Genomic DNA, 15,255 nt, shown 5'->3' with positions numbered 1-15,255 from the left:
CCTGATCAGCTTCTTCCAGCTGGGCCCAGGCACACACCTATATGTTGATTCTCATTATTCGTGGTAGTTCTGTTCTATTAAATCACCAGGAACAATGAACTGGCAAATACTGAACCTTTGCCCCTACAGAGTTAGGTTCCTGCTAGTCTCTGGTCACAAATTTTTTCATTAACAGATCAATATATAACTTTGTTTTATGTGTGTTTTTGTTTAAAGACGCCTCATTTAATACACATCATTGCCTCATGAACGTTGCTCAACAGCATTCTAACTCAGCCAGAGCCAAATTTATCTGACATTCATCTTTTCCCCATAAGGCACCTCATGGCTTTGACAGACTTCAGCACTACTCTTGTGAAATCATCAACGAAAAGCACAAGAATTTGAAAAACATGCCACTAACTAGACCGTGAAAAGGCCACTTGTTTCCAGTGTGGGAGCTAAAACAAGAAGCAGAGCGTCTTGTGACCTCAGCTGAGAATGACCCATCAGGCAACTCGGTTATCACCTCGGGCACCATTCTTCAGGCACCAGCCCGTAGGGGCCAGGCTAGAGGCTGACTGAGTGGTCAACACCAGCAGTTCCCCGAGCTGTCCCTCCTCCTTTCTATCCCATGTGCATGTTTCCACGAGAGACCACGGAAGAGGCCTGAGTGTTGTTTGGGGGTAACAAGTTCGGGGCTGACTTCCGCCCTCCCCTCAGGACTTAATTCCCTGCCAATCTTGGCCTCTCATGGCTCTGCACGCCGGGGTCCAGGATTCAGAATTCAATTTCTCCACAGAAATCGTGTGTGGTGGCTGGTTCTGAGCCCGGGTCACAGAGGCCCACTCCGCATCAGACAAAACAGTGGTGATGTGGGCCCAGGCCCAGCCCCCACTACAGCTCCCTCCTTCCTTCCAGCAAGCTTCCTCACAGGGCTCAAAACTTCAGGCTGAGAACAGGGGTCCCCTCTGCTCCTCCTGGGACTCTCAAGGGCGGAGGGTGAGGACAGGTGCCCCGGCAGGTAGGCAGCAGGGGTGTCAGCCATGCTCAGTGGCTGCTAGGCTGGTTTGAGGCCCTCCATGGGCACCAGCCCAGGCTGCTCCCCTGCAGCCCCTTGCCCCTCAGTCTGTTCTCTGCATCTTCCATCTCCCCCCAAAACCAACCCATTGACTAAAACTTGTTACCCCCTTCAGCCCCTTCCATTTTGCATGTGCTTCTGTTCCTGCCAGAACGTCCCCTCCCTACCAAATATCCTCACCCTGTTCCTGGAACCTGTGAAGATGGCAAAAGGGCTTTGCAGATGTGATTACGTTAGCATCTTACGATGGGGGATTATGCTGGGTTATATCTGCATGGCCTTAAATGTAACAGGGTGCTGGTGAAAGGGAAGCAGGAGGTCAGAGAGCACCAGAAGTGATGGCAGAGCCAGTTTGGAGTCAGATGAAGAAGAGGGCATGAGTCAAGAAATGGAGATGGGTCCAGCTGGTATGGCTCAGTGGTTGAGCACTGACCGACCCATGAACCAAGAGGGTAGCAGTTGATTCCGGGTCAGGCCACATGCCCAGGTTTCGGGCTTGATCCCCAGTAGGGGGCATGCAGGAGGCAAGCCTATCAAGGATGTTTCTCTCCCATTAGTGTTTCCATCTCTCTATCCCTCTTCCTTCTCTCTCTCTCTAAAAGTCAGTAAAAAACATTTTTTTTTTTTTTTAAAGGAATGTAGATAATTTTCCGAAGCTCAAAGAGGCAAGCACACATATTCTCCCTTGGAGCCCCCAGTAGGAATACAGTCCTGTTGACACCTTGGGTTTAGCCCAGTGAAACTGACTTTAGAGACCTGGCCTCCAGAATTGTGAAATCACACATTGGTATTGTTTTAAGCCACTAAGTTTATGGTGAATTGTTACAGCAGCCACAGGAAACTTATACACAAGGTAAGGTCCAGGCTCCAGAGGAGTGGAGGCGATCATAAATTCTGGGCTCTGTTCCAGCTACAACTAACTGTTGCAGGAGCAGCATTCACTGGGGACCTGACTGTACCTTCCCGGTGGTTCACTGTCTTCACTGTGGCCCAGAGGCACATGTATTTTTACCCAGGTGAAATGCTGACACCAGATTGCTTCATATCTCAAGAATCTCAAAATCCAGTATCATCAGAAGCCATAGTAACACGATAACTTGGTTGATTGGCAGGGTATAAGGCAATGGGCGGGGGTGGGGGGTGGGGTGGGGGTGGGGGGCTGTGGCCAACAAGAGAATACAGGCCTTTCTTAAAGACATCAACTTTATGTAATATCAAGAGCAATAAATCCAGTCAAACTAAATCCATGTCTAATCTCTCCATGGGGCTTGTGGATTGGGATCTTGGAATCCCCTATTTACCTGCTAGTTACTGGCTGATCCCAAAGGGAGATGGTCCCCGGAGTAAATAATAGCACTGGGTGTGCTAAGGGCTTCCCAGCCCTGGCTGTCTGCCTCCACACCCCTGCCCAGACCCCCATTTTACGAATCTGTACGTTTTCTAAAAAATTTTTTGATAGTCAGGTGGGAACTATGGGACCTGATGGCTAGCTGGCTCTGCTTCTCCTCCCTCATTCTTCCCCCTTGCACAAACCCTCAAAGCCCACCTGGGGGACCTCTTCTCATTAGCCCCGGGGCACAGTCTCTCCTATATCTCCAACCTCCTTGTGTGGAACAACCAAGAGGCTACTGTGGTTGAGACAAGCTGTATCCAACCCAAACCATGGGTGAGACTGTAGGGGACTCAGAAAAGAGGGGTATTGTCCCAGAAAACGTCCAGAACACAGATGTTATAGAAAAGAGCATGGGCTTTGGAGTTAGACAGACACGGGTGAGGCCCCACTGCACTACCAGGCTGTGTGACTTTGGTCAACACACTTAACCTCCCTGAGTCTCAATTTTCCCATCTTTAAAATGGGGACAATAATCTTTGCATCATTGCTGTGAGGATTAAATCAGATAGTGTGTGTAAAGGGCAGTACCTGACTTATAGGAGGGGTTCTTTGGAACCGATAGCTTGGGTTAAAATTCTCTCTAGTGCTTGCACAACCTTGGTTAAGGTACTTATGCTTCTGTGCAGAATTTTCTCATCCAAAGATGGTTTCATGATGCTCTCATAGGGCTATTAGGAGGATGAAGTGGAACACACATGTCAAGAACTTAGGCCGTGCCTGGACTTGGTGAGGACTCCAGGAGCACAGTAATTATTTCTTAGGTCCATTCTGACGTGGGTGAGCATGTGTCTCCTGTACCTGGTAGTCCTGGGTGTGTTTCTGGGTGTGGAGTGAAGACGTCAGAGCCTGTTTCCTGGTTTTCACCAGAGGCTGACCACAGTGTCCGTGTACCTCTCTACCTACTTCTTCACCTCTCTACCTAGTTCCTCCTCCATTTTTACAATTATTCCTTCTTCTGTCCCCAGTCACCATATGTCACGTCTCCAGACACCGACCTGGGGGGCAGGGCTGCTGGGCTCCCCAGTGGGCCTGGGCGGGGCCGGGCTGCCCGCTGTCTGAGAAGCCCCATTAGTCACTGGAGAAGATGAGCGTTGCGCGGCCCTTGGCCCAGATGAATCACTTCACACGCTGCCTTGTTATCTAGGTTTGAAACAGAGGCCCTGTGTGCATTGTTTCCCTCCATGTCATGATTCAGAAAATGCCAGTCACTCAGCCACGTGACCCTCATCGCTGCCAAGGAGCTGGGGGGGAAGGTTGGCTGGGGAACCCACGAAGCACAGGAGGGCTGCTGCGATGCCCAGAAAGCGGACTGAGCCAAGAGAGCCAGAGGCTGGAATCATGAAACCACCATCAAGAAGATTCGGGCGGGGGGGGGGGGGGGGGGCCCGCACACAGGTATTAGGAGACCAGAGACCTGCCCACAAGAGCAGCTGCTAAGGGCCCTAACATGCTGCACACAGATTCCACCCATCCCACCCCTGGCAGAGGAATGTGGTTATTTTGTCTGATTTTAAATGTGAAGCTTGTTTATGCAAAAATTCTGACCAATACAGCAAACTATAAAAAAGAAGGACCTATCTCCTGTATGCTGCCACCGGACACCGCTGTAATGACGTTTTCCACGTGTCTTCAGGCTCAGGCTCTGGTCCACTGAGCTACTGCCTTAGCCCAGGCGCTATCCTGGCTCCTGCCCCAAGCCCCGGATGCTGTGCCTACAAATGTCCTGGGGAGATGGGTCAGATGCTGGCTCTGGCATCTGGGGTCTAGTCCCAACTTGGCCATTAGCTGGCTGTGGGCCCTTAGGCAAATCACTCTGAGTTCTATTTTTCTATGCAGTTAACAATGGGATAATAATTGGGCTAATTTGCTGAGAAGGTAAAAGGCATGAGGGGAAGTTAAAACTGCAAACCTGTAAAATCTCTTCAAATGTAAGGGAGTGTTGGCTTGAGACCCCTTCCCCTGTCTCGCTGATATAACCCAAATGGTAGTATTGCACCCAGTGTCCATGTCCACCTAAGGCTTTCCCCAGAATTGGTTGCAAGGAGGGAGGTCTCAGGCTGGACCCCAAGGCGGGCAGAACAATGCAAAGCCCTACTCATCACTGGCTTTGAACCAAGATAACTCTCTTTCATTACCTTCCACACAGGTCCTCAGAATGGGAAACAGGTTGAGTGAGGATGGTGAATGGGATAAAAGACAGTTAAAAATAAAATGCTCCCCAGAGTGGTTTTGGGCATCAATGTGTGACCAGCATAAAGGGGAGGGGGGGATAACAAGGGGTTAAGAGCATAGCCTGGGGAGTCAGCCTCCCAATTCTGGTTCTATCACCTCAGCTGTGTGACTGTGGGTGAGTCCTACTGCCTCTTTATGCCTCAGCCTTCTCATCTGTAAAATGGGGACATATAGTAATTATGTTTAGTTTTAAGGGATGTAACTAAATCAATATGCCAATTGTTGGTGCTAAACAAGAGGCTGCTGACCTGTCCACACAAATTAGGCTCTAACTCTAGCCAGTGAGGATCAGAATAAAGCATCAGGCAGCTGGTATTAAGTGGTGTCTAAGAGATGGGGGATGTTTAACCCCCAGAGATCCCTACACCATCAGAGGTGGGATTCAAAACACTCTCACCCAAAGTGAGGGAACATGGTCCTCAGGTTCAATAGCACCCAATAAGTAGATATGAAGACCCGTCATTACCTAAATCACATTTCCACTGGGTCACCTTTTCACTGTGCCTATCTCACAGCACAAGTTAACGGCTCTTTCACCCTCAGCAGCATTCTCAACTGGCGAGGGTCCCTCACTTCTCCAGTTCTGCAGGTGGCTGGAGTGAGCACAGGGGTGGGGTCGGAGGGCTGCAAAGGCCTTCAGACGTAGTTTTCAATCCCCAGCATGCCTTTGGTCCTCTCACAAAATTTTCACAAATCCCAGAGTTAAAGATCCCCAAGGGTTGCTAAAGACCACCCCCCCCCCCGCCCCCGAGTATTGATTTAGGTCTCTCTGAGTTGCTATCAAGATTCTGAGGCTCAAAATGTGCTACCAGACCAACAGCTTCCTTCCATCTGTGCATAAGACGAGGAGTGTGGGAGCCTGGAATCCCGGGTGTAGCTCTGTGACTCTGGAGTCACTTGCTGTCCCCAGCACATGTCTTCAATTAGCAAATCGGATGAGTTCTCTTCTCTGGATCCCACTTAGACATCGCTTAGCTCAGGGCCTTGGCTTCACTCACTGGACTAAGTGGTCTCCTTCCAACTAGCTCTTTCCAGTTCCAAATTCCACACTTTTGTGAGATTGACCTTGTTAAAGTGCAAATTTGATAATGCCATCTCCCTTCACCCCTCTATTACCACCCTGGATAAACCCTCAGGAGGTTCCTACTGCCTGCCAAGCATTTGAAACTCCCTTCAAGGCACAGCCTCAGCTCTTCTCTGCAGCCTCACCAGCCCCTCCAAGCCCTCTTCTCAGGTCCTACCAAACACCTTGCATGCCCTGATGATGCAATATGGTCTCAAACCTTCATGCTTTTGCCTGTGCCATTGCCGATGCCTTGCCAGTCACAGCCCCTCTGTGGAGAACTGCCATGCTCAGCTGAAGCATCCTATCCCCTGGGAAGCTCCCTTTGACTTCAGAGCCAGGAGCTCCTTGCTTCCCACAGTGTCATCACATAGACTTCCAAGGAGGCAACTGAAAAGACTTGACTGGCCTCCCTGATCTGGACACTAGGGGGCAGTGGAGTGTAGGTGAGCTAGCTACCTGAGGCTGCTGAGCTGGTGCTGGGGAGTTATCTGGCTCTGTCCTTACATATACACCTCACTCCTGGAATGCTGCACATCCTCACTCCTCTTTATGCACAGGGATATGCCCAACCACCATCCTTATCCATTGTTTTCATCACCTTTTCTCTTCTCCACCCCACTCTACCTTCCTCAAGAACATTCAGTAGCTCCTTATTACTTTCATATGGCCAAGCCTCTCATTTGGGGTTTCTTCTGTTTGTTTTGCAGGTGCAATAGCAATAAAAAATAAGAAAAATAATTCATAAGTCCATCCATCATTTATATTTTGTGTCCTATGTTTGTATGGTCAGGACATAGATACATTTTTGAATTTAGCTATTTTGGCCAAACTTAAAATCATAGGCAATTTTTCAAATTATCAATCCAACTTTATAAACATCAGTATGAAGGAATGCCAGCTTAAGCTTCAAGGCCATGTCTGCCAGCCTTTTTGTCCCATTCAACCACCCCAGCACAACTTCTGCTGTCGTTTGAGACCAGACTCCTTGCTCAGTCCCTGTTGTAGTGTCCATTCCTATCAACCTCTTTCTAAAACACCCTCCCCTTCCTTCTCTACTAGGTCACTGATCCCTCCGGGCCTCTGCCCAAAGGTCTCCTTTATCACAGCAGGCAGCCCAGCTGGGCAGCACACGCCTTTCTGGTGCAGTTTCCTGAGATCTTGTGGGGGTGGGGGGAAAGGGGTCCTGCTATCCACCGAGTCTATTCGTGTCCTATGGCAGCTCTAACAAACTATCACAGACTTGATGGCTTACAACAGAGGTTAAGCTCTCACAGTTCTGGAAGCCACCTGTCTGAAACCAAGGTGTCAGCAGGGCCACATTCTCGTCAGAGGTTCCAGGGGAGAATCCGTCCTTGCCTCCTCTGGCTTCTGGAAGAGGCCAGTATTCCCTTGGCATCAGCCAGTGTCTGCCTCCGTCTTCAATGGCCTTCTCCTCTGTGTCTCTTTGTCTCAAATCTGCCACGGGTCACTTTTATAAGGACACTTGTTATTGCATTGGGTAGCCCAGGGTAATCTCCTCTTCCAGATCATCCACAAAGATGTTTTTCCAAATACTGTAGCATTCACAGGTTCCAGGGATTCAGACGTGGACATATCTTCTTGGGGGCTACCATTCAACCCTCTACAATCTAGATTATGAGGCTATTCAGGGCCAGCCCTCAGGATCAGTGTGCAACAAAGTGGGGGCTCCCTAACTTAGCTGACCACCAAACATCACATGTATGACCTGGAAATGCCTCAGCTCGAGCTCTCACAGCAATTCGGATTCAGGAGGTCCAGGACAGTGCCTATTCATCATTCGGAATCAGATAGGTTCTGCTACAGTAACAAACAACCCCAAACTGTAACTGGCTTGACACAACAGAAGTTTCCTTCTTCCTCACTCTTTCCAATGATCACTTGGGTTGGTTTGGGACTCTCCCATGACTTGTCCTTGCCCCAGACTGACTGAGTAGGCACTATCTGGAGTGTTGCTGGCCTCCGTGACAAAGAGGAGAGAGACTGTGGTGATTTATGAACTGGCTTAAGGACAGTTCCACCTAGAAAGTGGCACTCATCACTTCTTTGGCTCTGTGCATACTTCATACAGACATCCTCTACTGAGGTGAGCTGCTCCTTATCCAGACTGAGCTCATTTTGTAAGGCATTTAGTAGTGCACTTGATTCTCTAATGAGCCCTTTCATTCTCTTTTTTTTTTTAAATTTTTATTTTTTTGAGGGTAAAGAGAGATGTGGCGTTTGCTCCATCGTTTTTGCATCAGTCCCACGGAGGCCACCAGCATCACCCAACAGAACCAAGATGACTGGTTTAGATGTGTTGTTCCTTGGCTCACCCCAGAAGGACGAGGTTGGGAAGCAAGAGGAAGAGGCAGGACAACCAGGCTGCACAGAACAGGGTGCAGTCTGTCAGGGAAGTGAAAAAGAACAGGGAAGAAACCTGTTTGGCTTGAAATGGTTGTGCAAACTGGCATAGCTGTTTGCCCTAAATGTTGGCGGTCGATCAAGTTATTTTGACTTCAGAACTCTGATGCTTCAGGAAACTGAGTCTATTTTCAGCAGCAAGCCTTTCCTCGCATCTTGGGGCCCACATAGATACCTGGGATCCAGGCAGTGTGGCTGGGGAAGGAGGTGCTGGCCCTGCTCAGAAGGAGAGCAGCCCCAGAATCAGGGGAAGGGAGGCTGAATGGGAGAGTCATGACTTTACTAAAACAGTGGTTCATACACGGGATGCACACAGTCCAAGGCGAGTAAAATACAGAACTCCCAGTTAAATTCGAATGTCAGGCAAACAACATGCAATATGGGGACATCTTTATACTTTTAAGATTGCTTTTCTGAAATTCAAATTTAATGAGATGTCATGTATTTTATTTGCTAAACCTGAAATTATTACCTGTGTGCTGCTTTTCTTTATTTATTTTAGGGTTTAGGAGATTTTCTTGGAATTAAGATTTTTCACTTCCAAAAGAATACAAGTTTTGAATGACATAACTAGTCCTTCATTTTTTTCCACACTGGAAACTTGGCTGTAATGAATGTTTAATGCATTTTTTCACTCTGTACATATTTTATGGAGCCCCTTGGAAATCCCAGGCACTGGTGCAGACCACGGGGAAAAATCTGATACCAAAATTTCCAGTCAGGTCCCAGTTCATTGTCTCACAAAATAGAAGAATAAGTTCAAGGACAAAGATGGTAAGTGAAAGCAAAGTTTATTGAGAGATAGTTGACTCCTTTCAGCAGGGAGCAGAAGGGAGGGGGCCCAAAGCAGGCTGCCAATTAAGATTCTTTGTCTAGGGGTAGATATATGTGTTATTGGCTTTTGATTGGTTCTTTTAAAGAATTCTTACTTAGCAACATCCATACATTTTAAAGCTCAAGTTCCCACCAATGAAAGAGACCTGATTAGAGTACTGCCACTTCAGGTCCAAGATGATGTCATTGTCTCCACCCAGCTGACTTGCCTTAGCAACTCCCACCTAGCTGGGTTCAACTCTAGGTTACTGTTTTTCTCTGCATTCCCCCCCCCCCCCCACCTTGGAATAGGACACAGTCAGCAAGCTGTATTCTGCCAGTGTCTGCAACGTTCCACTCTCCCTCCCCGCCCTGGTCCATCCATCCCTGACTGCCTAGCCCTCCTCTATCTCCTCAAATGAGGTGAATGAGGCAAAGCCATTGCCCTCCAAGAGTTCTCTCAAATTGTCAAAGCAGATGGTCAACCACAGATCATCTGTGGCTGAAAGAGCAACTTGGTACAGAGAGGGAGTTGACACTATGTGGATCTTGATAGAGCAGAGAAGAAATGAAGCAGTAGGTGATGCTAAGCAGGCAATGCCACTGGCACACTGGTTTCCCAAAGTTGTTGGTTAACATTGATAAGCACAACATTTGGGAAGACACAGATCCTATTAATGTAGTAAAGTAATCACTTTCTGTTTGGTTGGCTTGAAAAATATGACATTGCAGAACATTTCCTTGGGGTTGACTTCAGGATCTAACACCAGGGATGAGATCTTGTGATTTATTATAACAAACATATATGTGGTCTTCACAGGGTTCTGGCACAGAGCTCCTAAAACCCCTGGAATTCCCTAAGTGATGAGAGTGCTAAAGGTGTTATGTTAATGAGGTGACTTCTGGACCTGGACCTGACCCTGATGGTGGGGACTGATTGCCAGGGAGCCTATCACATGATTAGAGAGTTGGAACTTTAAGGCCTTCCCAGAAACCTGGGAGAAGAGAGGGGCTGGAGGTGGAGTCAACTGCCAATGACCCATAACTTAGTCCAGTGGTCAGCAAAGTGCGGCTCAAGAGCCACATTCGGCTCTTTGGCCTCTTGAGTGTGGCTCTTCCACAAAATACCACGTGGGTGCACACGTACAGTGCGACTGAAATTTCGTGGCTCACGCGCAGTAGTAGGTTTTCGGCTCTCAAAAGAAATTTCAATCATTGTACTGTTGATATTTGGCTATTTGACTAATGAGTTTGCCAACCACTGACTTAGTCAGTCATGCCTGTGTAATGAAGCCTCCATGAAAACCCAAGGAGACTGGGCTACTGGATTGGTGAACACATGGAGGTTCGAGTGGCCCCTCAGAGAGCATGGAAGGAAGGCCCATGCCTTTTCCCAGACCTTGCCTATGCATCTCCTCCATCCAGCCGTCCCTGAGTTATGTTCACAGTGAATAATTTTACCTGTGATCTTTTAAGTAAAATGTTTCTCTCAATTCTGTGAACTACTCTACCAAATTAATAGAACCCGAGGCAAAGAGCACGGGAACCTCTCATTTATAGGCAGCTGGTCAGAAGCACAGGAAACAACAAGCTGGTCTGTGATTGGTATCTGAGGGGGGGCAGGCAGTCCTGGGAGACTGAGCCCTTAAATCCATGGAATCTTTTTTTCTTTTTTTTAAAATATATTTTATTGATTTTGTACAGAGAAGAAGGGAGAGAGATAGAGAGTTAGAAACATCGATGAGAGAGAGTCATCGATCAGCTGCCTCTTGCACACCCCCTACTGGGGATATGCCAGCAACCAAGGTACATGCCCTTGACCGGAATCGAACCCGGGACCCTTCAGTCCCCAAGCCGACGCTCTATCCATTGAGCCAAACCGGTCTCGGCAAATCCATGGAATCTGATGCTATCTATGGGTAGATAATGTCAGAACTGAGTTGAATTCTTAGATACTCTGCTGGTCCCTGAGAATTGCTTTTTGGAGGTGAGGGACCAACACACATGTTGGAACTGGGTTGGGGAACCTAATTTAAGGGTTTTGCCAAGACCAACTGGTTTGGGCTGAGGAAAGGACACAAGCTAGGAGCCATGTTGAACCATGTCTGTGAGACTGTCCCAGCCCTTACCAGTGACAGGAATGCGGCTGAAATGAAGATATTCTGGAAGGAGGTTCAAAGGGCAAAATGCTCTCCACCTATTAACTCCCAAGTAAACACCTCAGTTCTAACAGATGAGTAAACACGAAGGAACTCAGTCTCATGAGTTGTTCTTTATCGCTTGAGGAAACAGCAAGGGCAAAGGAAAGTACTGTTATCCTGAACATTATTATCCTTTTAAAAAAAATCATTAGAGCATATTATTTCCTTTCTGGAAGGGCCTCTCTTCTGGGAACTGGGACTGGCTGAGCTCTGGATTGGGTGTTTGACGGTGGTTGGCAGCAGGGCTTGTAGTGGTCGGTCTGAGGTTCAGGAGACTCAGCCCTGGAGCCGGGTCATACTCCCCTAGGAAGACGTGAGGTCGCTAGCATGTGACCAGGCCGTGGTGGGCTTAGCCGCAGTGTGGGCCATGGAAACAAGGCCAAGCTGGTTTTGTGAGAGTCCAGAACGTAGCCCGAGGATGTGTGAGCCAACCACAAGTCTGTGGAAACCAAGGACGTTGTTGTCTCCTGCTCCCATCGGAGTCAGAAATAGAACTCTGCCCTTTGTCCTTGAGGAGCTGAGGCAACAGCTCGTGGGTGTCACCCACCACAGGTCCCTTTGTTCCTCTCTCCCGCCCACTCTCCCCCTCCTTCCCTCTTCCCCTGACCTCAGCCACAGCCTGTGGACTCTCTGGGCTGTGCTCAGCCCGCTGTCTGGCATCTGGGCGAAGATGGACCCCCCCCACCCTCCCCCTTCTCTGCACGAGGAGTGCCTCTGGAGAATGTGGCTGCTGCTGGAAGCTGCACAGCTGTTTCCTCGCCCACATTAGCGTCACACCCAAAACCCTCCTCAAGAGCTGACCCTGACCTGGGGCCATTCAGACACATTGGGCTTTTTGCTGGCAGTAATTCCAGTGCCAGAAACGTGTCTAGAGTTTTAAAACTTTATTAACTGAGGCCCACAGTAAGAAATACTATGTATTTCCATTGCATCCATGCATACCCTATTTACTGGATGTCTTCCACACATGCATCCCATCTGGCTCCCTGCCCTCAGGTTTCGCTGGGGCTCAGCTAGTGGGCAGCCCTGCAGGAGGTGGAGAAAGGGAGAGGATGAGAGTGGTACTTATTCCCACACTCCCTCTACTGATGATCACAGCTCCCGTCTGAGCCTCTCCATATCATTATCTCTGTCCCCAAGTTCTGGAAACACCAGATTCTATTCTACTTGTTAAGAATGCTATTCCACCCACTAAACTGACTCCATAACCCCCTTGAAGGTCTCGACCCTAGTTTTAAAGCATTGCTTAGAGCCAGCCCAATGGAGGCAGCTCTCAGCTAGCCTGGCTACAGCATCCAGCAGAGGTCAGCATGGAACATGCCTCCGGGGTTGTCAGACGACTGCAGAGTGGGTGTCTTATGGGGATGCACTTGGGGAAGGTTGGGCTCCTTTGGAGGTTCGGGGGTACTTCCTGTCTGTGGTCATCACATTGCAGGGGACGGATGTCCACACCTGAGTTGATTAGAAGCCTCAGAGGTAGCTGGGCTCTGGGGTGACTCACATCACAACAGGAATGTAAACACCATGGGTGCTGATTCAGCCATTCATAGTGAGGATACTGCCATCAAGTGGGCCGGAGAGCCATGCCTGCCAACAGCACCCTCTCCCCTGGGGAATTCTATCAAGAACTTTTGGCTATTCCCGGGAGGCACTGGCCAGCACAACCTCAGAGCACGAGAGTCCTTAGAAGACTGGAGCCCACTGGGTGCCTGGGCACCTTCTCTCTGGGATTCCTGCCTCACTGCCTCTTGGTCCCTATTGCTGACCTATTCATTGACTCTCTTGTTCTATTCCCTTCTGTGACTGAGCAATTGGAGCTACTTATTTCAATTCTTGGTGGTGGCAGATGGGAGTGGCTGTGTCCACCCCTGACTGCCTGTCAGATGGTCCAGAGATGTGTGATCAGCGTCTAGTCAATCTGCAATAACCATAAGTACATATTTATTGAATGCTTCATAGAAAGCTCTATATAGTGCCAAGGACCTTTTTGTCACAATCTCTTTCTCTCCCATAACAAGCTGATTAGATAGTAACAATCTCCCCATTTTGTGCATACAGGGACTGAGGCTCAGAGAGGTCAGGTGACTTGGTTGAGGCCATAGCATAAGTCAATAGCTAGGTGGCCCTAGAAACTGTGAATATACGTGTGTCCTCTGAAAGGACAGGGAATGTCATCCCTCCCCCTACAAGTTCTCACTCCCTGAAGACAGGACTGTGCCCCCTTCAGTAACCTGCCTTCCCACCCAGCTCACCATCTGCAGTGTCCAGGGGTGCCCCTGGCAGTCACAGCCTGGGGAACAGCCTCTTGCCAAAAAGGGAAGGCCCATGGAGCCTCAGACGACAGGGAAGTGACTGCATGAACACAAGAAACTGTGGTGGGTGACTCAGCTGTGCAGCTGATGGACATGGACAGACGTCAGTCCTCAAACCAAGGCCCTTTTTTTCTTCCCCTAGAACAATAACAAATCCTGGCTCTGTGCTTTGGTTGCCATAAGAACTGGAAAACATTAGGTAACACAGGACCTCAGGACAGGTAGGTCCAGGTAAAAACAACCCTTCCCTGACCCTGAACTCTGAATTCCAAGCACCTCACCTATCTGCAGATTAGGTAACTAGCCAGGGGGAGTTACACTGCCACCTGGATTGAATGACCACGTCTGAACCAGGAAGTCTGGGGCATTCACAAGTCTGCATGACCATATTCTGGCCAATGTTCCTGCTGGGAAGAAATGATCTCGAATGTGATTTCTGCTTAGGAGACTGAAAATGATGTGTTGTGCCTGCCCTCGATGTGGGCCCTGTGGACAACATGAAGAAAGACATCGGTCCCTACACTCAGAGAGCCTTGGGCACAGGACACACACCGGGGCAGTACAGCCAGGTCCCAGCACAGTCAGGAATCACTGAACAGTGAGGGAGGAGAGTGGGAAGGGGGTCTGGCAGAGGTGGAGTTTGATGGAGTGACCATGAACTCTCCATTCCCAGCCAGTCCAGCTGAGGGTGGCCATGTTCACTCACTGGTGATGGGTGACAGCTGGGGAAGGGGCTAGGATTCTCTTATAGGCTCAGTCATCTCTGCCTTCTCTGACTGCCACTTCCTGTCCCCCCTCCCAGTCCCTCAATGCACACTGGGTGCTGCAGTGTAGGGTGCTCAGCTCAGACGTCCTGACAACAATGTCCCACCCTCCCTAAGATTAAACAGGTTCCTCTCCAGACTCATCCCTCCCTCCCCTCTCCCCAGAGGCCTCCTCTTCCCTAGTGACAACATATTCCAGGGTTAAAGCCATTCTCTATAGTCACACTGTTGCCAACGTCCGATGAACAGGAGTCTCTCACATGGGACCCTCCCTGCATCCCAAGCAATTCAGACTCAAAACCTTGGAGACAGGACTCACATCCTGCTCCACAAGCCTATTACCTTCTTATCTCTTCTCTCTTGGTTCACCGCCCAACCCAGTCCCGTAACCAGGAAATCTTGTCGGCACCCACGATGCCTCTGGTCATCCCTCACGCCCCACTGGTCAGCATGGCCTGTTGACTATGGCCCCGGAATGGCTTCTGCTGGTGTCCCCATAGTGTCAACTGTCCTGGTTCTATCATGGACAAGGGTGCCAACCTCCTTAGCCATCTCTGTCTCTGCCTCTGCCTCCTCCATCCTGCACGTGGGGTCAGAATTCACTTTCTGACACAACTCTGGTCATGGTGCTCCTGCTCCGAAATCCTGCATCTCCTTCCTGCCTAAGAGTGACACCCAGGCTCCTTGGGAGGGCAGAAGGCCCCAATCTTCCTTCTCAGCCTCACTCCCAGGGGCTCTGTCTCTCCCTCCCCCCTCACACACACACCCACCCACCTACACACACACACACACACGAAAACACACGCGCACACACACACACACACACACGCAAACATACACACCATATCCAGGGCTATACCACCCTGCTGTTCTTTGCCCCTTGCCTTTTTCTGGCATCACCTGCTTTGTCATGCTGACCTTGCCTGAAACCCCAACTTCCCCTAACCAAGGAAATTCCTACTCCTCAAGTGCCCAAGCCTAGTTCAAGTGTCT

The sequence above is a fragment of the Pipistrellus hanaki genome, assembly GCF_964339955.1.
Source record: "Pipistrellus hanaki genome assembly, chromosome: 18".
NCBI classification, from domain to species: Eukaryota; Metazoa; Chordata; class Mammalia; order Chiroptera; family Vespertilionidae; genus Pipistrellus; species Pipistrellus hanaki.
The sequence above is the reverse complement of the archived record's forward strand: the minus strand, read 5'-3'. Positions refer to the sequence as shown.